We start from the raw sequence: 25,649 nt of genomic DNA, 5'->3' as shown, positions 1-25,649 counted from the left end.
CAAAAGCTAAATAAACTGATCTCTTTCATCCGAAGTGCAGTTATTGCCAATATTGACAAATTTGAGGTCTTCATCTAGCCAATATTATATTTTTCATATCCCATAGGAGAATCAACACTTTCTTGTTGCCGCCTCTTGATATAACGATCATGTTGATCGAAAAGTTTTTCAAGAGAAACCAACCCCTTGGGATTTTTATTTCCTTTCAGCCGAAGAATATTTTCATCCGATTCGGATGATGTTTCAGACATTGAATCTGATGACGAAGAAGTAGGAGAATTACTCCCTTCAACGTATAGGTTGTTGAGACCATCTTCTACTTGCAGGAAATTATTAATCTGCTTATCATCATTGAAGATCTTCCAATGATCCCAATTGTCAAGCACACTAGGTCTACAGATTAATTCAATAATGTATTTATCTTGCCCAAAGTCAAGATGGGGAATCAACAAAGTAGCTGAAACAGCAAGGGAATCAGCCCTGTCATTGTACTCACGAGGCACAACTGAGATGCTAAAAGCATCAAAATCTTCAATATTTTCCCATACCAAATTATGGTAATGCCTGAGTCTATCATTTCTAGTCTGATATATACTCCTTACTTGACAAACTACTAATTCTGCATCACCCTAGGCGTGAAGATTTATGATTCCTCTTTTCAATGCAACGCTCATTACTAACAAAAGCGACTCATATTCAGCCGTATTGTTAGTATTAGCGAATTCCAGTTTGAAGGAATAAGGGAAGATCTCTCCCTTAGGAGATATGAGAACTACGCCAGCTCCGGATCCATTTGTAGCGCAGCTAACATCAAACTCAAGAGTCCACACATCATTTGAACTATCGTTTTCATTGGAACGACTAGTGCTACCTTCATCCAAAATGGATGCATTATGAAAAGAAAAGTTGTCATCTTCCTCCATAGGAGAAGACAAACTCTCGTCTTGTGTAGGAGAAGAGTGAAACTCTTCTTGTTCAGAAGGTAGTGGAGCATTTTCATCAGCAACAAGAGATGAAGCTTCTTCAAACATAATATATGAACTTGAAGACCCACCTTCCGATGCTTGGATGTAATGATCCCTGATTTATAAATATATTGCGACACTTAAAGACACATTGATCATTGTTAATTAAATTATTATAATAATTGATAAATCACTACTCTTTAGTTGTAAATGCTAAATAATAATTACTATCATAAATCAAGTAAATAATAAATGATTAATAATTATTTGTAAATAAATGATAAATAATAAATATTATTATTGTAAACCAAGCAAATACTAAATAATATATCATTAAACAATAAAACCATGATTCTCTTAAAAATAATAACTAATACATAATACAATAATCAAATATTAAAATATAAACGAAATTAAACGATTAAATAGTAAAGGATAAGAAAGATGTTAAATAAAATAAATCGAACTATGGAAATAAATGGAAGTATGCATTAGTTTAATTTAAACAAACATAGCGATCTTTTCCAAAGACATGACTTCCAAAAGTCACAACCCGATCCATGTCCGCAGAGGGAGCCACTGAGATGCTTATGAATAATGTGTCTGAGAAATGTGGAGGGGGTAGAAAGGAATGTGGAGAAGCGCACGTAGTAGAGGAGGTCATCACCGTTAGCCAGGGCTATCGGGAGAAGAAACTCCGCATAAACCGCGCAGCCACCATACAGGCGGACAAGCAAGGGAGTGTGTGGTCACGCCTATACCTTGCGTCTCCAATAAACTGCAGAGGGAGACACGCAATGGTGTAAACGCCAGAGTATAGTAACAAAGGGGTACGCAATCTCTAGAATCCGCAAGAAGTCAACACACCAACAGGTAATTTACATTGAACACTTCATAGGTATGCAGAGCTAGAACCAATCATACGATTAGGATACTATTATTTGTATAATATTTAATCCTGCCCAGAATCACTATTACTCACAAGTTTATAATTATAGTTTGCATATAGCATTAAGCAAATATAATCATTCTAAGAGTAATAGAGGATGATTTTAGGGGTAGTATAGAGTAGCTAAAGGAATTATTACAGAAATAGTATACCATAGAGTACCGAGAGACCAAGGAGGATCTCGGTAGAGACATATAACGGGAATATCGAGTTCTCTTAAGAGAACTCAAAGAGACCAGAGGGCATTCCTTGAATGTCATGGTTCCAATTCAGAAATCCAGAGGGAGATTCGTAATGAATCTCTTAGAGGCAATATATATATTGTAGAGGTTAACCATGTGCACATGTCAGAGATAGGGAAGCTTGGACAGGGGTGGGATCTCTGCCAAGTTTTGAGAGCATTAATGAGTTCACTCATTAATAGAGATCCCATAGAGACCTTAGGCGGATATTACCTGGGTTGTCCTAACTGAGAAAGAGTTCTCAATAGAGGGTTGGGTCAATCAAGGTAAAATCAGCCTAAGGAATGTTTCCATTTTATATAGTTGGCAATCAATCAATGAGCATTTAATTGTTGAATATGTAGAATAACATGTCTTTTCTACTAGTATAAATAGCATATTTAATACACATGTTTACTTATCTTTCATATTTTTTTGGAGTACTAACGTTTGTTTGCAGGTCTTAAGCTTCGAATAGACAACTCCCCACTAGGGACGTTACAGTGGTATCAGAGCATAATCCTGCCATCCTGTGGAGTTTATGTTAGTCTACCAGAGGAGGAAGAAACCCAACATGAACGACTTCGCCAATGAGATGAGATCTTATTTGGAACAAACAAATCACACCTTGATTAAGGAGATGAAAGAATCTAATCAAGCCATCCTACAAGCTTTGAAATCTATAGGAAACTCAACCAATAAAGGGCATACTTCCGAAAAAAGGGATACTAGCTCTAACCATTCAGAGAATAATAATGAATGCTCAACGTCCAGGGTGCCTCAACCCCAATTCATACCTCACAATGAACCATCTCAGGAAGAGGAGGGGATAGAACAACATAGAATTAGCACTCAGGACATTGCCAGAGCATATGCCGATCTAGACCCTCATATCAAGGAGGTGATATCCTTTAGAGATTTCTGTGAGGACAAGCGTAGGGAAGCACCCCGGAGGCATAAGAATAAAGAACTCCAACACAAAGTGAATAAAGTATCCCTTCCCAACTTTGACGGATCAGGAAAACTCACAGCCCATGCATGGTTACAAAAACTAAATACCTATTTTACCCTAAGCCCCATGATAGAAGAGAACGCTCTCCAATTTGCGATTCTCCACCTAGAAGGAGCAGCTCATGAATGGTGGCATAATGGACTTGTTACCCTAGGTCATCAAAGTATAAACTCCTACGGGGAATTCTCTCAAAAACTTACCAGCAGATTTGACGAAAAAGACTCCGAATGGTATTTTCAGGAATTAGTGCTCCTCAAACAAACTGGCACAGTGGATGAATTTATTAGCAGGTTCCAAGAATTATCTGTTATGATTCCTGACCTATCCCAGAAGCGGCTGACTCATATGTTTATAGAAGGGCTCAAAGACCTAACCAAAAATGTAGTGAAACCATTCGAACCCCAAAATTTAGCCGAGGCTATCAGGAAAGCAAGAAGGGTTGAGTCTAACCAATCCAAAGTAAAGACAAAGGTCTACCCCTCCAAACCATCCTACCGAAGAGATGATTCAAGGAAAAGCAATTTAGAGAAACCATGTTATTTATGTATGGAACCCTGGAGTGCAGGACATAGGTGCCAAAAGAGGGATGAATTAATGAAGAAAAATTTATGTTTCAAATGTAGACATCCTTGGGAAAGAGGGCATCAATGTAAGAGAGGCAGAGTAAACCAAATAGAAGAATTTAGCAAGAGGGCTAAGACCGACGAAACAGAGGGATCACTGGCAGTCATCACTCAGAACATGAATAGACCTTTTCGAATTAAGGGAACTCTTAAAGGACAGAAGGTGGTTGCCTTAGTAGACACAGGTGCTTCGCATGATTTCATTAGCCAACACTTGGTGGCAAAAAAAAGACTAAAAACCCAAAACTTTCCAGGATTTAAAATCGCCTTTGCGGATGGATCCATAAATCAATGTACAAAAATAGTCCCTCAAGTGGAAATCACTTTTGGGAAACATACAATCAGAAGAGATTTTTATGTAGCAAACATACAAAATGATGTTATCCTTGGAATGCCATGGGTAAATTCTTTAGGGCGTTTTATTATGGATAGCCCTAATTTAGAAATATGTTTTGAGCATGAAGGAAAAGAAGTAATCTTAAAAGGCATGCCAGATGGGTGTCCCAAGCTAGTGTCTTGTAATAAAATTGAACAAATCCTTAGACACAATCAAAGTGAATGGGTAGCTCAATGCATGATACTAAATAAAAATCCTTCAGATGAACAAGGAATCCATATAGATGTCCAACCCATCCTTGAAAGATACAAAAAGGTTTTTGGAGACATTCCACCCGGCCTTCCCCCAAAAAGAGGTTTTGAACATTCTATTGAATTAGAAGAAGGAGCAAAACCAGTGATTGCCACACCTTATAGACACCCCCACAAGTTTAAAGAGGAAATTGAGAAAACCATCAAGGAGCTATTGGAAATGGGTCACATTCAGCCCAGCAGCAGCCGTTTTGCCTCATCAGTGGTGTTAGTCAAGAAAAAAGATGGAACCATGAGAATGTGTATTGATTATAGAGCCTTAAATAAGAAAACCATAAAAAATAGATATCCTATCCCTAGGATCGACGAGCTGATGGATGAACTACATGGAGCTTGTTATTTTTCCAAGATTGATTTAAGTTCAGGATACCATCAAATCAAAATGAGGGAAGAAGATGTGCAAAAAACAGCCTTTAGATGCCATTATGGGCATTTTGAATTTTTAGTGCTTCCATTTGGACTTACGAACGCCCCAGCCACTTTTCAATCTTGTATGAACCACACCTTCAGGCGACAATTGAGGAAGTGTCTTCTCATATTTTTTGACGACATTCTCATTTACAGCAAAATATGGGAGGAACATCTCAAACATATTGAGGAAGTGCTGAATATACTAGAGACAAGGTCACTATATGCCAAAATCTCGAAATGCGAGTTTGGCCTTAAGGAGATACTCTACCTAGGGCATAAAATCAATGCAGAAGGGGTAAGTGTGGATGAAGAAAAAATTAGAGCCATCAAGGAATGGCCTAGGCCCAAAACTCTCACACAACTTAGAGGTTTTGTGGGGTTATGCAGTTATTACCGGCGATTCGTAAAAGGATTCTCCAAGATAGCAGCCCCGCTCACAGACTTGACCAAAAAGGGGGCCTTTTCATGGGGTGAAGGAGCCCAACAAGCCTTTGAACAACTCAAGGAAGCCATGAGTTCATGCCCAGTATTGGCCATTCCTGACTTCTCCATACCATTTGAGCTACAATGTGATGGGTCAGGGGAAGGTATCGGGGCTGTTCTTATGCAAAGGAAACACCCGATAGCCTTCGAGAGCCGCAAGCTCACGGGGGCAGAGAGACATTACTCCATCTATGATAAAGAAATGTTGGCCATAATGCACACCTTAGCAAAGTTTCGACAATACCTGGTATGTGGAAAATTCTTGGTTAAAATAGACCATAACAGCTTGCGTTTCTTCCTAAGCCAGAGGGACCTAAATGATAGACAACAAAAATGGGTGAGTAGGGTCCAAGCATATGATTTTGATATAGAGTATGTTAAAGGAGTGAATAATGGGGCCGCAGATGCCTTATCCCGATGACCTCACATCAACACTATAACTAAAATTACTAAGGATTGGAAAAAAGATATAATAGCAAAATACGCCAAAGACCCCTTGATCGCCAAGATTATGGAAGGGAAGATGCCCAGTGAAGAATTCAGAGTATGGGATGGTGTTATACTCTACAAAGGTAGGGTATATCTAACCCCTCGATCAAAAATAAAAGACACCATTCTAAGGGAGTATCATGACAGCCCTCTAGCCGGACACCAAGGGTACTATAAAACATACAAACATATAAGAGAAAAATACTCATGGAAGGGACTAAAGAAGGACGTTTACAAATATGTACGGGAGTGCATGACATGTCAACAGAATAAAACAGAATTATCACATCCAGCGGGACTATTACACCCACTCCCTATTCCAAGCCAGAAATGGGAAAGCATATCTATGGATTTTATAACAGGATTACCCAAAGTTCAAGGGAAAGACAACATTTATGTAGTGGTAGACAGACTCACAAAATATGCTCATTTCTTCCCCACCTCCTCAGAGTTTAAAGCGCAGCAAATAGCAGAACTATTCTTTAGAGAAGTCTTCCGCCTCCATGAGCTTCCTCAAAACATTGTAAGTGATAGAGATAGTAAATTTCTTAGTAAGTTCTGGCAAGAACTCTTCAGATTAACAGGAACAGCATTAACACCAAGCACCAGTTATCACCCCCAGATTGATGGGCAGACAGAGATAGTAAATAAATGGATAGAAGGGTACTTAAGGAACTATGTCACGGGCCAACAAACAAGTTGGATTAGATGGTTGCACCTGGGAGAATATTGTTATAATACCACCCACCATTTGTCTATAGGGATGAGTCCATTCAAAGCACTATACAGTTATGAGGCCCCATTTTTTGGAGGATTGAACACCCAAGATAGAAAAGTACCCAGCTCTCAAGAATTTATCCAAAGAAATATTGATCTCATGAAGGCACTTAGAGACAATTTACATCATGCCCAAAATCAGCAAAAACTCTATGCAGACAAGAAACGAGTGGAGAGATCATTTGAAATAGGGGATCTAGTTTTCTTGCGAAAGCTCTGGAGAAATTTACAGGAATTAATGCAATGAATTAAGACTGTTTTCAAGTTTCCTTGTGAGTGCATGGTCTCCTTCTTCACTTAATTTAGAAAGCTTTCAGTTATGTCTATTTATTTTACATAGCGTTTTTCAAATCAAGTATCTGATAGAATCCTTACAGTCCATACCATTAGAGAACGGCTGATTGCTTTTCTTTCTACATGGTTAATCTGGACCCTTTCATGCTTAGTTCGATTATCAAATACATACTGTGAATGTAGAAGTTCTAATATCGTACTTGATAATATGAAAATCTAGTTTCTCCTTTGAAGATTGCACTGGATTTATGCAAACATTGTGCCTAAATAGCTGGTGATGTTTAATCTAGTTCCCTGGAGGTGTCTGTCTGCTTGACTAAATTTGCTGCCTTAGTTAGAATTTACAATTCATGTTTTTCTCTCCCTCTCTATCCTTCCCTCCTTTTTTCCCTTTTTTATTCAAAAGATCTGCAGTCCTATCAAAACAGTATGAAATTAACCGATACCATCCGATAGAAAGATCGTGAAAGTTCCAGGGAACTTATCCATAAATTGCCGGTTAAACGTAAGTCCCCCTTGTGTTTCCAGCAAAAACACATCAAGCCACTGAGAGATCCCACAGTCAAGACCTGACAAAAGAAACCTTGAGGTTATCCCCTTTGATCAAAATGTAGAAAATAGCATTAGGGATTCTGTTATTTCAAGAGAGGATAGGATAATCAGTCGGCTATTCTATTCTGCGTTGGCCGTATGGAGTTTGCAGCAATGCGATTTCAGACATGTCAACAAGATGCTACTTGGGAGAAGGAAGAGACTCTTAAAATGCTTGAGGACAAGCAAAGTCGAGAGGGAGGGACTGTAATGACCCTTGATTTATAAATATATTGCGACACTTAAAGACACATTGATCATTGTTAATTAAATTATTATAATAATTGATAAATCACTACTCTTTAGTTGTAAATGCTAAATAATAATTACTATTATAAATCAAGTAAATAATAACTAAATAATAATAATAAATGATTAATAATTATTTGTAAATAAATGATAAATAATGAATATTATTATTGTAAACCAAGCAAATACTAAATAATATATCATTAAACAATAAAACCATGATTCTCTTAAAAATAATAACTAATACATAATACAATAATTAAATATTAAAATATAAACGAAATTAAACGATTAAATAGTAAAGGATAAGAAAGATGTTAAATAAACATAAATCGAACTATGGAAATAAATGGAAGTATGCATTAGTTTAATTTAAACAAACATAGCGATCTTTTCCAAAGACGTGACTTCCAAAAGTCACGACCCGAGCCATGTCCGCAGAGGGAGCCATCGAGACACCTATGAATAATGCGTCTGAGAAATGCGGACGGGGTAGAAAGGAATGTGGAGAAGCGCACGTAGCAGAGGAGGTCATCACCGTTAGCCAGGGCTATCGGGAGAAGAAACTCTGCGTAAACCGCGCAGCCACCATACAGGCGGACAAGCAAGGGAGTGCATGGTCACGCCTATACCTTGCGTCTCCAATAAACTGCAGAGGGAGACACGCAATGGTGTAAACGCCAGAGTATAGTAACAAAGGGGTACGCAATCTCCAGAATCCGCAAGAAGTCAACACACCAACAGGTAATTTATGTTGAACACTTCATAGGTATGTAGAGCTAGAACCAATCATACGATTAGGATACTTTTATTTGTATAATATTTAATCCTGCCCAAAATCACTATTACTCACAAGTTTATAATTATAGTTTGCATATAGCATTAAGCAAATATAATCATTCTAAGAGTAATAGAGGATGATTTCAGGGGTAGTATAGAGTAGCTAGAGGAATTATTACAGAAATAGTATACCATAGAGTACCGAGAGACCAAGGAGGATCTCGGCAGATACATATAACAGGAATATCGAGTTCTCTTAAGAGAACTCAAAGAGACTAGAGGGCATTCCTTGAATGTCATGGTTCCAATTCAGGAATCCAGAGGGAGATTCGTAATGAATCTCTTAGAGGCAATATATATATTGTAGAGGTTAACCATGGGCACATGTCAGAGATAGGGAAGCTTGGACAGGGGTGGGATCTCTGCCAAGTTTTGAGAGCATTAATGAGTTCACTCATTAATAGAGATTCCATAGAGACCTTTGGCGGATATTACCTTGGTTGTCCTAACTGAGAAAGAGTTCTCAATAGAGAGTTGGGTCAATCAAAGTAAAATCAGCCTAAGGAATGTTTCCATTTTATATAGTTGGCAATCAATCAATGAGCATTTAATTGTTGAATATGTAGAATAACATGTCTTTTCTACTGGTATAAATAGAATATTTAATACACATGTTTACTTATCTTTCATATTTTTTTGGAGTACTAACGTTTGTTTACAGGTCTTAAGCTTCGAATAGATAGCTCCCCACTAGGGACATTACATTGGACTTGCTCAACATCAACGAATTTTTCATTTGCTGAAAGTAGTGAAATGTTGGAGCTGCTAGAAGGGCGATCTTCAGCGAACTCTGAGATTTCATCTATATGAAGATAATAATTCCCGAAACTTGAAGATTCAAAAAGAATCTGAGCATGGGGATCATTAGACTTGACAACCGCATATTTGGTTTCTCTTTCAGGAACTAACTTCTGCACAATACCTTTGACAAGTATTCTTGCTTCGGTCATATCCATGTTGAGTTCACCTCCAAAATCCTTGCAAAAATTATGCCCAAGTAACATTCCATATGATGCAGGAACGTCAGCTATCAAAACAGTCATCTTTACTTTATTATCCGGGAAAGCTACAAATGCAAATTGAGCATCCTTGATTTGCCCAATAAGAGGCACTTGTTTGTTTGGTCAAGGTCAGCCCCAAAGCTTGAGCAACTTTAGCAGGCATGACGTTATCAGAAGCACCAGAATCCAAGACACAATTGATCAATTGAAAACCATTGATCAACAGGGAAATATAAAAAGGTTCTATCTTTCCTTGGGTAGTAGATGGAATGGTCACCAAATGATTGGGCAAATGATTGGGTTCTTGAGGGGTAGTATTTTCAAGTATAGGACGAGTTTCCTTACTTTTAACAAAATTAGCTAACCTATCAAATTGATCAGGATTAGCTTGTAAGTATTCAACTTCAGACATTTGAATCTTGGTCTTCCTAGCATGATCAATAATATCAAAAGCTTGAAACGAACCAGCTAGGGAGGGATGAACATTGTCCGATTGTGGTTTGGGGTTAGGCATACTGGGCTTGAGATCAATAGAAGAAGCAAAAGGAGGATTATTGTTACTTACTTGACTTTTCGCTGCATCCTTTGGAATATAGGGCAGCGATGTTCCCCTTTTAGCAATAGTAACAGGTGATTGTAAATCACTTGCAACTTTCACGGCTTCATCTTGTTGAGCCAACCGAGTTTGGGATCTTTTCATCACGGCAAATGCTTGACTATGAGTCCTTTCAACAGCAACAGAGTCATCATAATGCATATAGCGTATAGTAGAGTCACCAGTTACATCTTCTTCTTCTTGATGAGGAAGAGCAACATCATCAGACTGATAATCAAAATAAGAAGACTCCTTTTGATCCGTCTCATAATAACCAACTGCTGCCTTTGAAGGAGGTGGTTCAAGCACAAGTCTCTCGGGAGGAGGAGCTAACTTGGGTTGATTCTTAGCAGCATTAGGATACGTCCATCTTGGGATATCCTTGTATGGTGTAGGATAGGAATTTTGAGATACTTGCTTCTTTAAAGCAAGAAGTTTATTTGCCAATTTCTGCACCATTGGGTCGGTAGAGCGAGAAGATAAACTCTCCTATGTGAACCTCCTTTGGACAGATTAGAATCCCTTTCTATTTTACCAACTAGGATCAAATCGTCCTTAATTTCAGTAGCCATTGATTGAGCAACAGCTAAATCAGTGGGAGAAGCTCGCCTTAAGAAGAAACTGACCTCGGGCAATTAAGTATTGATGAAAAAGCACTTGAGCTTCTCAGGAGTAGGTTGAGAATTGATAGGAATTCTATTTGCTAATTTGTTGAACTTAGCTATGAATTCCCGCATGCCTTCATGGGTATCCTTCTTCATTTGGGTCAATTGGGCCAGCAAGGCGTGTTCATCTTCTGCAGGCTTGAAACGTTCCTCAAACTTGTCTCTCAACGAGTTCCAAGAAACGATTGAACCAGCAACAAGATTGAAAAACTAATCAGCTGCAATACCTTGAAGAGTTTGTATGAACAACAACATCTTGATGTTCTACTCCAAGAACACCACATGCCATATAGAAAGATTCGACATGCTCATCGAGATGTTGCTTTCCATCTCCATAGAACTTGGGAAGATTTTTCCGGGAACCTTGTGGAAGTGGATGAAGAGGTGGGGTTAAGGCTAAAGGACCAAAAGCTGCTCCCCACGGACCGGGAGGAGGAGGTGGAGGTGGATTAGCCATACTAGATGATGAAGATATCAACGGTTTGAAAAAGAAAGGGGAATTTTCACTTGGGATAGACTTCCTTTTTCTTGACGGAGGGTAACTTGTGGTTCATGAAAGGGAGAATGTATTAGTAAGTAAATGGAATCTAGCTCGTTCAGCAAGAGAGATTTCCTGAGAACTTTCACCCTTCTTACGACGAACGTAAACACACAAACCTTCCAGCTTCGAGAAATCTGTAAAACCACAGTAATAAAATTCTGAAAAAATCAGCAAGACACTAGACTTCAAACAAAAGCGTGAGGCTTCTCAATGCATTCGTGTCCCCAGCAGAGTCGCCAAAAACTATTGGTGACTCGGATGGGCCAAACAAATTTATATCAGAGATTATAAGATAGAATTACCAAAATATTTTGTAATGTCCCCTACCTGATCTATTTAAATATACTAAAATTGATAGATTTCCTTCAATAAGTTATTAACAAGTGCTTGCCTATTTTCCTCATTAGTTGATTAATTTCATTATTCGTAGTTCTTAATATAGCTATCAAACCCTGCTACTACTTCAGTTTTAAGGGAGAAGGGTTTACATATGTTACCAAAGCGCTTAGAGACCAACTACAATAGGTTCCCTCAAAGTTTACAGATCCAAGCCCTTACCTATCTTGGGTCTACACCCTTAAGGCTTATTGGTCGCTGATCCTGTTGACGTGTATTTTGTACACAATCATACACAGAATAAAATACCGACAGGCATCTTATCCTCTCTTGAGAAAATAGTCTCTAACTGCTGAAGATCTGCAAAAAGGATCAGTTAGGTGGACTCCAAGGTTCTTTTAGTGGGGTCTCCACGTGTGGACAAGCTTTTTTAGTGGTATGATGTGATTTGCTGTTTCCTTCAAGGCTTCTTACGGATTCAATAGTTCGAAGGTTTCACTAATCTAAAAGGAACTTTCAAAAAAATGGAAAAAGATAGGGCTTAAGAGGTCTAATCTAGCCTAACCCTATGAACGACTTAGCATGGATGAGATTTGGCAAGACTCAACCAATTTCAATTTCGCCATAAGACAACAACTCAACTGAAATTAGTGCGATCTTCTAAGGTAATAATGATATTCAATGCATCAAAGACCAAGGACACTACTACGAAGGTACATGTCCTAGATACGAAAATGCTTGAAGGTTAAGGACTCAAGGTGTTTTCCAGTCGACCACACAAGGCGTTCCTACAATCAGCAAGAAGCTAGTGGTTTGGATTGCGAGTCCTACCAAATATCAAATCTCACACTTAGTCTTTCTAATTAACAAACTACTTTGATTGAGCGTGATTCAAGTACATCCAACAACCATGAAGATAACTCAAGAAACTTGCAACAAAACACCATAACTTCAATATTTTATTGATTTCCAAGTCATCATATACAACAATTGCTTGAACTTCTCTCTTCAAGACTCAATCTTGCTACAAAATAAAAATTGCTTACAATTCTAATCTCTCTATTTCACTCTTAACTCTCTTCTCTATTAACTGACTATTACAAATGAAATGAAAATGGGGGTATAAATAGCATCCCCAATTACAATGAAAGGTCCAGATTGAACGTAAATCAACGGACAAGATCATGACACCTAAACCCTAATTAGGGTTTGTTACAAATGACCTCCTTTTTACTGAACAATATTAAATACATAGCCAAATATTAAATTTGGCACAAAAATCTAGGAGGTATCAACCAATGAGAAATAAGATGTCATGTCATCTGTAACAACCTTTCATCTAGAATCTTATTCCCTTTCCAATTTTCCTTCTTAGCATATGCAATGAATTTTGTCACGATTCCTTCGATTTCTGTGATTGGAATCTCGGGAAGATTCTTGATACTCTCTTCTAAGTGGATAACCTGATCAAATGCATCTAGAAGAGCTGTGTCCCAAGTAGGTTCAAGTTCCTTTGTTCTATCAATCAGGAGCATGGTGGCATACATCTGATCATACTGCTCATCTGTAACATCTGCGTCCTTGCGAAAGATGATAGTGATTCTATCCTCAAACTCTTGTAAATCCACATCTGTCTCGACCTCGATCCTCCTGCCAAGAATGGTACGAAGTACCTCAAATACTCTGTCCTGGATCGGATTGATCACCTCCTCAACTTGACCACATCTAACGCTGATGTCCTCAAAGAGAACACTCTTTATATGGAGTAAGGTTGACCACTGAAACAAACTGTGAGAATCACCTTCTAAGATCCTCTCTCGTGCTAAAATTCTTCTAGATGTATGTCTTATAACCTTCAAGACAGGGATGACAACGTCCTTGGTATGGGCAAATGCAGCTACTGTTGCCATCAATCTGTGGATTATCTCAAGAACTTGGATAGCCTGATGGGTGATCTTCGACATCCTTGTAATAAACTCAATGGCCACCGTGTGAGATCTATCCATCCAATTACATGTACGCTGAACCATATTCCTGAATCTTTCTGCTTCATTAATTGATTGAAGGGGCAATGCCTGCAATGGTGATCTAACTGGATCCTGACGTCCCAAAGGTTCATTGATGTGACTGAAATATGTTCTCCATGCACCGACCTCTCTCTCAAGCTTTCTATTCTTTTCTACTTCTTCTCTAAACTTATCCTTCAATGCCTCAAATGTGTCGGTGGCATCATCTAAAGTCTGCTCTGCTGTGGATGGTCCTAACTCAATAGTCTGTATATGATAGTCCTCTGCTAGGATCTCACCCTCATATTTGTCTGCTGCCGGTGTAGCTATCTGCAGTTTTCTAGATCCAGTCTCATCTCGAATCATCTTGGACATCTTTGTAGCCTTCTTCTTCTCTGTTGTCATATGTGAGCGTCCAACAAGGCTCTCTAGATCGATTGCACTGTCCTCGTCCTCAATTACGATCACCTTAGTCAATCTTTCCTTCAACCAATCTGGGATATTTGATCTTGTCTCTTGAACTTGAATTTCTTTGTGTACTACTTCTTCTTGTCTGGGAGGAGATGTTACTTCATTATCATTATCTAAATCATAGTCTTGGAGAGATCCATCGGATGAAACATGCTGTGCCTGTTCTTCCTCCTGTCTGTCATTCTGTACCATCGATTCCATGGATTCTTCCACTCGAACTGTTCTATCTTCTGGCCTGGAAGAAGTACCTGGTGTTTGGTCTTTGTTAGCACCTTGCTTTTTCTTGGAAGGCTCTTTCTTTTCTGATCTTTCCTTTCTCTTTGAACCTCTCGGATGGAGATTGCCCTCACTGGCACATCGAAGGTTACCTTCACCTGAATTCCTAGGATTAGGATTGCCTTCACTAACACTGGCTCCACCTTCGGCTGGCTTTTCTTCCAAAGTAAAAGACATGGCTATGCCTTGTTCTCTCAACTTCTGATGTTGAATGTCTACCCATCTGCGAGTACAAGACAAGACTGGTGCCATCAAATCATCTAAATCCACGGCCTCGGGCTCATTCCAATTCAAACTAATTGTTTTACTTTCTCTATCATATGAAGATTGGATGTGCCTGCCGTTGTCCTGAGCTTGGTCGGCTACTCTGTAAATCTTACATTTCCTGATGAAATCCAAAGGCAATCTAGAATGTATCTTGCGTTTCACTTCAAGATCATCTAGGAGATTCATCATAAAATCTTCAATTTGGTATTCATGTCTAAATCTTCTACCGACTGTCTCTTCTAAATGTCCATGAGGATCAAAACTATTCCTCCAAGCAAAAGATGAAAAAGGATACAAGGCTAACTCCCTCTCTGCGTCATCCATGGCTGAGACATTGGGACATACCTCAACTGAATTACCCAAAATAATAGGTACCTGAACTCCATTCTGATGTCTGTGTCTGAATGCCTTCACATATGCTGCCAACTGCCTTGTTACTTCAAGTAACACAATTCTATCTGTCGGGTACCTCGGCAACATGTATGGAGGTAAAGGACATCCATACACTCTAATGTAAGTGAACTTGGGAAACTGAATGAACCAAGCACCGTACCTCTTGATTAACTCCTGGGCATCCTGAGATAACCTGTTGTGAATCCCTCCTTGCAACGTCCTGGTGATGTTCATCGTGAAAGTATCATTGATTAACTTGTAGTTCTTCCCTGGTGGATGATGCAAGTAGGTATAGGATTCACAAACTCTGACCTCGCCGGGTCCTCTTCCAATCACTCCTCTGTGAGGTAGTCCTGCGTACTCAACGCTCCTGATTAAGGCATAGATGACGTATGAACTCATGTGGAAGGACTTAGTAGCCCTGAGTCTTCTCAATTGTACGTCTAAGCAATGGCTAATTACCCTAGCCCAATGTATTGTACCCTTTCCTTGAACAATCACCTGGATGAAATAAAACATCCATTTCTCAAAATAGAAGGCATGAGGTGCTCCTGTAACTCTGTTGAGCATGGTAATCAAATCTCTGTACTCCTCTTGGAAATCGATCCGGTGTGGTGTGTTCGGTACTTTGCTCAGACGGGGACGACTCTTGAGTAGCCAGTTCTTGTTGATTATGCTTAGACAAGCATCTGGATCATCATCGTACACTGATCTGGCTCCTTCAATGCTCTTGTATATCATGTCCCTGTGCTCTGGAAGATGGAAGGCCTCACTTATGGCTTCCTCTGAAAGGTACGCCAAAGTGTTTCCCTCATTGGACACAATTGTCCTGGACTGTGGATTGTAATGACGGGCACACTCGATCATCAACTCGTGACACTGAATGGCTGGAGGAAAACCGGCCGCCTTAATGATGCCACTCTCTATTATTCTCCGGGCGACAGGTGATGGCTTGCCGATGTAAGGGACCTCTCGGAACTTCTTCGTGCTAAAGTTTCCCAAGTTTGTATCTCCAACGTTACTCCACTTGGACACGATCTTGGTCTCCACCTCTTCAGTCTTCTGATCTTCTTTCATGAGAGCCGAGCGACTGGTGGATGCTCCCGCCTTTGGGGTCGCCATACCTACACAACATTTCATTATAAGAAATAGATTTTGCAATAAATAACGTAGATAAGAGAGATAGATTTTAGGAAACCTCATGATAAGTCCCTAGAGTTATCATTTCCTAAAATACAACGATTGAGCTAAGAGATTCAAAATTTCAAAATTCAAAAATTGAAATATGACGATGAATGAATAAAGCAATAATAATTAAATCGCCATACCTCGATAGAGAGCTAACTCTAGAATGCAAAAACAAAATTTGCCTAGGCAAAATTGAGGTATAAAGATAATCTTCAATATGATCCCCTCAAATTTGATTTCGCCACCTCTGGAGAGAATGTGATCTTCAATTTCGCACAAATAAATCACCAAGTCCTTAGCAAATTCGCCTTAGGCGTGGTCTTGGATGGATCTTCAAATTCGCTCTTGGTGTGGTCTTCGAATTCGCACCACCTTTGATCTTCAATGCAATTCGCACCTCTTTAAACACACCTCGCACGCCTCACACCACCTTGGGAATGTCTACGCCACCTTTGGTTTGAAGTCGCACCACCTTTGGAATGTCTAAGCGCGCCACCCTTGGTCTTCAATGCAATTCGCACCACCTTTGGCCTTCAACGCAATTCGCACTCCACACAAGATGATACTAGCGCCACCTTTGGTTTGAAATCGCACCACCTTTGAACACACTTCGCACTATATTCGCCTCTTCTTGATTCGCATGAAGAAAGGTAAAAATGATTATGTGAAAATGAACGTTTCACTCCCCTTATAAATAGCGCTCATACCCTTTCACCCCTTAGGCCGACTTGACAAATAAAACCATTTTTTAAATGATTTGCAATAAAATAACAAGGCCGACTTGCCTAATTGGGCGCTTCAAATCGATTTTTATATTAATTAAATAATTAATTATTAATGCCTTGCGTTTTTTTAAATGAGAATTTCGATTTTTAATAAAGGCAAAAAATAATTAATAAAAGATAACGCCATATTAAATGCTAAATAAAAATGGATTTTCAATTTTTTAATCGATTTAGTATTTAAGGAAATTTAAATTTGTTTATTTGGCGCCAAAATTGGAAAACAAAGGGACGTACCTCATCGCTCTGGTCCCTTGGAGAGGGACAGGAGCGATTCACCATTTTGTCTTGACTTTTGCATTTCTTACGTCCAACTCCTTCATCTCCACGTTAAAAATCGATCACCTTGATGGTCCTTCGAATTTGATCGCCTTGTGTGCGCATATGGGTGTCCTTTAAGTGCACATCGCCCTGGTCCTTGTCCAAAGGACAGGAGCGATCTTCTTGTTTTCATGTCCATCTTGCATCTTTTAACTTCGATTTTTTATTGTGGGCGAATAGCATCCTTTGTTCGTGTCTTTTGCGCTTATTCCATTTGCTCGCATGAAGTTTTGAGTGTATTAAAGGGATCATCGCCCTTGTCCCTTGGAGAGGGACAGGAGCGATCCATGTCCTTTCCTTGACCTTGTCAACTTTGCACTTCGATCTTCATTGTAATGCCCTTCAAACGTCGTCCTTCACCTTACCTAACCTTGCTTCGTTTTGATCTTTGAAGGAACGTGCGTGCTTTTGATGATATCGCCTTGGTCCTTGTCCAAAGGACAGGAGCGATGTGAGGCTTTTACATTATTTGGCAATGTTTGGACGTTCAACACTTTTGCGAATTATCTTCAAACGATGCCTTGGACCATATGCTATCTTAAGACGTCTTGACTTAGCTTGATCTTGAAGCAAAACAAGGAATCCAAAGCAAATCGCCCTGGTCCCTTGGAGAGGGACAGGAGCGATATAGTCTCCATGCTCAAAATAATGATCATTTCACGTTCAAAACTCTTGTTTATCATCCTTTTACCATACCATGGACCCTCTAAAACATTGCAATGTCTTGTCCTTACGTAAATTTTGCATGAAATGGCCAATGCATCTAACATCGCCTTGGTCCCTTCCTAAGGGACAGGAGCGATCTATGTTATAGGGTGTCAATTTCTTCATTTTAACGTCCTTTGAGTGTTTGCGCATGATGAAGACGCCTTGAAATGTCCCTCGCCACCTTGTCTTGACTTGTGTCGACCTTGAACTTCGGAGGAACGACCTTGAACTTGCGTAGGGAGTATTATCATCAATGTATCGCCCTGGTCCCTTGGAGAGGGACAGGAGCGATCCTTCCCTTGTGGCCACTACCTCACTTTGCCAGGTTCCAAGTTTATATTCAACGGATTCGTCCCTCTTCACTCCGTTCGTCCATGCCTCGACATCATCTGTAACTTTGCAAGAAAAGCAATTATATCAAAAATCGCTCTGGTCCCTTCCTGAGGGACAGGAGCGAACTAGGCATTTAACACTGTTATGGACGTCCCAAAAATCTTCAATTTATATTCAATGCGTTCATCTCATGTTTTCCCTTGTTTTTGAACGTAAACTTTCCTTGACCTTTGTCTGGATTTTGCATAATGAAGGAAATCGCTCTAGTCCCTGGGAGAGGGACGAGAGCTACAAGGTACCTCGCCCTGGTCCCTTGGAGAGGGACAGGAGCGATTTGGTCAATATAGGTCATTCTCCTTCGTTTTTGCATCTCAAATTATATTCATTTGGCAAAGCACCTTCCTTTGGACGTCCTCAAATCATAAAGTTTTCAAAATCTTGCAAGGACAAGGCAAAATTTGAATTGTAGCTCCGGTCCTTCACTGAGGGACAGGAGCGATTTTCCTCCTGGAGGCCTTTCTGCGCTCATGAAAATCTTCAATTTATATTCAAATGAAAGATCTTGTCGTTCTCTATCACTTCAAACGTAAAATTTGTCCGGACTCTGCAAGAATGATGAGATATCTGAAAATGAGCTCCCGTCCTTCACTGAGGGACAGGAGCGATTTTGCTCCTACAGGCCAAAATAACAAGATTTTTCACATTTTAACACTTCACGAGGCGAAAACAAATCAATTCCAATGCCCAGGATCAAACTTCAAAAAAGTCAAAATTTGGTCAAAATATTCAATCAGACAAAAATTCACATTGACGATCATCATTTAAACAAGTTTAAGCTCTGCATGAACATTTCAATTGAAAATTAGACCATTTTGGCGAAATCATTGCATTCAAAATTTGCATTCTAGAAAAGAAAGCTCAAAAGCTCTCAAAAATGACTGGATTTTGGCTTGAAAAGGCAAGATTTAAAACCCTAAGGCTTAGCCCTAAATCCAGACAACTAACGGACTAACAAAACCCTAAAAACGAAAGCGAAAACAAGCGAAAAAGAGGGGGTCCCCATTTGCGATGGGGCGATGTGTGAAATGGTCACAACAGATCCCCACCCTACCTTGGGACTTAACCTATTGCTTGGATTTAGACTGCCCCTCTTTCGAACATCTCAATCCCATCTTCTTAAATACAGAAAGTAATAACATGATTTAGACTATAAGTATATATATTTCTTATGTATTGTGAATACGTATATGAAATTAAGTATGACTATCATACATATTAGTATTACAATTAATTCTGCATAAGAACATTATTGGGCTTCATATATTTAATATTAAGGATACTTATTAAACACATCCCCATGCATACCACCAAAAACAAGGATGTTACTGCGTGTAACTTAATAACAGTTCTGATCTGATCTGATCCATGGTGCTCTTACTAGATGCTTTTGATTCCTTTCCTTTATATCTCTCAATGTGAGGGAGAGGTCACACCTCTTCATCATGTATGCCCTTTGGCAAGAGACACACCCTTTCACCATTCCCTTTGATAGAGTGCAACTCTTCATTATTTCTGCCCTTTGAAAGGGACACAACCTCTCATAATCAGATATGCACTTTTTATTTAAATTAGATCTGCACTTCTCATTTCCAAATTATGCCCCCTCTCATGTGAGGTTCTCTTCTCCCTTTTATATCTCATTGTTGAGGGAGTCACAACTTTTCCTTTCATGTCTTTTGACTTTTCATTAACTTAATTAATTTTTAATTAATCATATTTAATTATATTATTTTATATTTTAATTTAATTTTAAATATTTTAATTTTATTATTATCATTTATTATTAAATTTTATTTCAAAGTGGGGACGTTACATATTTCCAATCTCTTATCAGCAAGAAACCCAAGAAAAGTTATTCCCTTTTTAAAAAAAAAAAAAATCAGCAAGACACTAGTCTTCAAACGAAAGCATGAGGCTTCCATATGCGTTCATATCCCTAGCAGAGTTGCCAAAAATTGTTGGTTGAAACTTTTGTACACTTGGGGAAATATACAAAATTGTGGTTTCAACCACAGTGTGTGAGTAAAACTCTCCTAATTAAGGGAAGGCTCCCCCTATCTATCTAAAGCTTAAAAATAAAATGGGATGGGACAACAGCCTTTCTTCTTCTTTCAAGAAAGGCAATATCCTTTTCTCTTCACAGAAAAGTGATAGCGATTTGATATAAAACAGCAGTAACAACTTTCGAAATGAAATGAGAGAAAGGAAATGAAGTTTCCTGAAAGCTCAAAGACTTCCGTCACTTCCTTCAGGACGGGACAGCAATATCAAGCTCAAAGTCTTGATTATATGAAGTCCTATCTACCCTTTTCTATACTAATTTTATTAAGAACAAATTATAACAGCACAAAGACTGAAATATCTTATTATTTCTACACAAGACAGCAAGAACATGTGTGAGCTCAAAGACTCATAGCTATTTCTCATAAAATCTACTTACTTCTAAACTCTATTAAGAACAAGTGTAACCACAAAGTCTTACAGCTTTTTCCTAATAGAACTTCTACTTTAACTAAATTAATCTCCAATACTTGCACCTCAAAGACTGCAAATCAGTTTCGATTAAGTTCTCAAAGAAACACTTGCAAGAAAGGTAATATGGAACACAAACTCAAGAATGAAGCACAAAGTCTCAAATCTTGAGCAATTTTCTTTTATTCCTTTCAATTCTTCAATTTACACATAAAAGCTCAAAGACTTCTTTGTTGCAAATTTGGCAGATTTTTTGCTTCCTTTCAAAAAGATAAAGATTACAATAGACCCCTCAAGTATTTATAGAAGAGGAGCCTTGACAAAAAGGTGGGAGGATCCTAACTAACTTGAGAGATTCTCTCAACCACCAAGACTTATTCAATAACTAACTAAGACTTATTCCAACTGCAATCCTAACTGAACACAACTTGTAGTTGCCTTACATGTAATTACAAAAGTGCAAGTAAAGACTTAACTTGCAATTTACAAAAGGCTTTTACATGTAACCTGTCAAAAGAAAAACTACAACTAAGAGATTACAATTCTGGAAAAATACAACTAAGTGTTGAAAAACACTTAAGCTGCAGTGTGTGAAGACATGAATCCTTCGAACTTTTGGATGATCATTCGTAGCTCAGCAGGATTCGGTTCGTGGGTGTTCTTGGCAACAACCATGGTCTTCACAATGATATCATGGCATCGAAGAAGGATAGAATCGTTCCTCTCCAAGATGGACTGGAATTCGTGCAAAAAGATTTGATGTTTCATCAGAACCTGAATTGAAGCAGTTGAGAATTGTTCGCTCCTCCATTCATTATGAATCCTCATCTATAGATCTGCAAGAACTTCTTCTTCTGGTATTAGCTATCCATTCCGACTCATTATGTTGCAAGAGGTCTTCTCACAATGGGAAACAATACCTTGGAATACTTCAACCCGCAATCTCATTGCATCATCAATCTCCTCAATGAGGGATTTGAGAACAAGGGCTTTATTCTCCAGAAGTTCTTCAAATTCCAAGTACATGACCTTGGAAGAAATAATGGCATGCTCCTAAAGAACACTGAACTGTTGTTGGGGCATGGTGCACCAGATTGTCAAACTACCTTCAACCCTTTCCAGATTCTGTTTGAAAGTGTCGGAGGTATGATTCAATTTCTCTTCAACAGTCTCCAACTTAGACATTTGGAAAATGACTTTCAGCACTTGTGCACATAGATCATGAAGTTGATCCACCCAAGAATCCAATGCTTGTACTTTCTGGGCAGCTCTCTCAACTCCATGAATTGGTTCTTGGGAACTGGAAGAACTTGTAGGATTACTCCCTTCACCAACAAGTTTTGTAATTTTATGAACAGCTGCAACAAGTAAAATAGGGGTTTTAGAAAAGAATTACAAGTTATTTATAAATATGCAATTTAAAATTAACTTGTAACTCATCCAAAAAATCCCTATTATGACTTAAAAAACCAAAAAGCATCAAGGGGAAAATAAAAAGTAAGTTACAAGTTCTTTTTCAATAAAGTGCACTTGTAATTAGCCAAAAATTTCCCTACAAAGACTAAAACAAAGGAAATCATTAAAACTCGCAATTCGAGGAAAATTTCTCACCTACAGTTAGAGAGAAAAAAGCTGAAATTGAAAGAAAGACATAGCAAACGAACCCAGAATGCGACGAAATTCGAAAAGTGGTTCGAGGATGGACTGAGCATTAAGCCAATCCAAGGATTAGGTGAAATTATGCCTCGGGAAGCATGCCATACAGTAAAATTTTCATTTTTTGACAAAAATTTCATGTAATGGTCCTTCATTTTAGAAAACATAAATGAGGACAACATGGTGAAGGCGTTGGTGCAGTCCTCATGCAAGACAAGCACCCTATTGTCTTTGACAACAAAAAATTAGGCGGAGAGAAAAGATTGTACTCCATCTATGACAAAGAGATGCTTGCCATCATGCATGCTCTTGTGAAGTTCAGGCAATATCTAGTGGTGAGTAAGTTTGTGGTTAAGACTGATCACAACAGTCTTAAACATTTCATGCACCAAAGGGATTTGAAAGAGAGGCAGCACAAGTGGGTTGGTAAGCTTCAAGCTTATGACTTTGACATTGAGTATGTCCAAGGGAAGAACAACATAGTGGCAGATGCTCTTTCCCGAAGACCCCATTTGAGCTCTATGAGTGAGCTTACAGCTGATTGAAGGGACTTGTTGCTTGCTGATTATGCCAAAAATTAGTTTGCAACCAGCATTATTGAGGGCACTTTTCATGATGAAAAGTACAGATTTGTTGATGGATTGATTATGTACAAGGGTAGGATCCTTCTTCTACCTGAATCTAAGTTGAAGGAGAAGGTATTATAGACTTTTCATGACATTCCTCTTGCTGGCCATCAAGGTTTTTTCAAAACTTATAGGCAGATCCGATGTGATGTCCCCGATATAATTAAATAATAAATCTAGTTATTTTGTTGTAAGGCTCCAAATTTAATAACAAATCTTTCGGGCCCTTTTATTTAATTAGATTAGACAAGTTTTGGTTGGTCGTGTCGGCCCGTTTGTAACCCTTCGGGAAGTTTCCCGGAGCCCATATATATGGCCATGTTAGTCATTGTTGTAGGTATGCGAATTTTTGGTATCTTTTCTCTATTGTGCGAATTCTTGTTGGAGTTCTGTTATCCGCCGTTTCGGAGGTGAAAGACCCTCCCTATTTGGTATTTACAGTTTCGGTGAGGTTCACCTCTCATCCTATTCTGTCATTGTACTCATTCCGGATCTAGCAAATCTTGAATTTTATCATTGTTTACTTTCTCTGCGTCCCTGTTAATCTAGTTTACATGCATAAGGAGGACTCCTAATATTCAGAATCCATTACTCCGGAAGGTCACCACACAACTGCTGAAGCTCACCGTACCTCTGCATCTTCATAGTCACACACCATGCTACCACCCCTCCCCTTCTCACCACCGTACAACCTTCTTTGGCCCCACCGCACACCTCCCTCACCACTGTACAACCTCCTGTGGCCACACCGTACACCCTCCTCACCACCGTACGACCCTTTGGGCTCCACCTTAAATCCACCTTGAAAGGCAAGAAAACACTTCTCACCCATCCAAGCTACAAAAACCCAAGTTTGACTTGACTTTGCTAGGAAAATAAGAGATTTTAGGAATTTCGCTCTAGACCCTTTGGAAGGGTCAAGAGCGAATTTCCTATTTTGAGCTTGTTTTGACTACTCCATTACCTCAATCCAATATTTAAAGGCAAGAACACATCAAAGTCCTTCTAACCATGCCATAAAACTCAAGAATTTGACCATCTCCAAGAAGAAAATATGAGTTTCCAAGAATTTCGCCTTGGACCCTTTGGAAGGGTCAGGAGCGAAATTCACCCTCTTGGCTAAAATCCTTCATTTTTCAATGCTTTCAAACATTTCCAAAGGCCAAACATGTCCATTCTTCCTTTCAAGATACCTTGCAAATCAAAATTTGGTCAAACAAGGAAGGGAATGAGGTCTAAGAAGATTTTCGCTCTGGACCCTTTGGAAGGGTCAGGAGCGAAAATCATGATTTGGGCTTGTTTGTTCAATTTTCAAACCGTCAATCTCATTTGGGAGCAAACATAGATCATTCTTCATCCAAGGAGCAAGGTTTCAAGCTAAAACAAGAGAGCAAATGAAGTATCTAATGAATTTCGCTCTGGACCCTTTGGAAGGGTCAGGAGCGAAATTCATCTCCTAGGCAAAAACTTGATTTTCTAAAGCATCCCACTCCCTCTTAGGGCAAGAACATACTAATTCCTCCTTCATCATGCCAACGCCTAGCAAAAACAAGGAAGAAAACAAGAGATATAAGGATTTTTGCTCTAGACCCTCTGGAAGGGTCAAGAGCGAAAATCATGTTTTGACCTTGATTCTTGACTTTTCAAACTCTAATCTTCCTTGGGAGGCAAACATAGACTACTTTCCTTTCATTTCCACCTTGGTCCTGACTTTGGCTAAAAGAAAAATGAGCATTTTCAAGAATTTCGCTCTGGACCCTTTGGAAGGGTCAGGAGCGAAATTCCTAATCTTGGCCAAAATCCTTCACATTTTCACATCCCATCACCTCAAAACTAGAACGTTGGTCTAAACAAGGGAGAAAATGAGGTTTTCAAGAATTTCGCTCTGGACCCTTTGGAAGGGTCAGGAGCGAAATTCCTACTTTAGGCTAGTTTCCATCATTTTGTCACCTCAAATCTCCTCTCAAGGACAAATGTGCATCAAAACCTTCCCATCACGCCCCAGAAGTCAACAAACTTGGTCATGTCAAAGAGCAAAGTGGAGAAAAATGAATTTCTCTCTGGACCCTTTGGAAGGGTCAGGAGCGAAAATCATCCTTGGGCTCAAATCCTGACTTCATTTTCACATTTCCTCATTCAAACAAGCGTTTTTACCTTCATTCAAGCCTAGGAATGCGTTAGTTCTAGGTTTTAGTCAAAGTAGAATGTCTTATGGAGAATTTCGCTCTGGACCCTTTGGAAGGGTCCAGAGCGAAATTCTTGATTTTTAGTCTCTTTGTCAGGATCATTTTATGGAATATCTTTCTTCTTTCTTATACTTTAAGTTATATTCCATATATACTGTCAGGATGTTTGAGAGTGGTTTCGGACCTTCAGGAGTCATATTGCAAAATCTAGTTT

The 25,649-nt window shown here is 39.0% G+C and overlaps 1 protein-coding gene across 5 annotated transcripts in view; it reads right to left on the bottom strand.

Annotated features, from left to right (window-relative positions):
- LOC131062834 (coiled-coil domain-containing protein SCD2) overlaps positions 1-25,649 on the bottom strand; it is a 197,152-nt gene that overhangs the window by 35,661 nt on the left and 135,842 nt on the right. The gene's annotated exons all lie outside the window — the stretch shown is intronic.

The sequence above is a fragment of the Cryptomeria japonica genome, chromosome 10, assembly GCF_030272615.1.
Source record: "Cryptomeria japonica chromosome 10, Sugi_1.0, whole genome shotgun sequence".
Taxonomy (NCBI): domain Eukaryota; kingdom Viridiplantae; phylum Streptophyta; class Pinopsida; order Cupressales; family Cupressaceae; genus Cryptomeria; species Cryptomeria japonica.
This window is presented reverse-complemented; position numbering and strand designations above follow the sequence as displayed.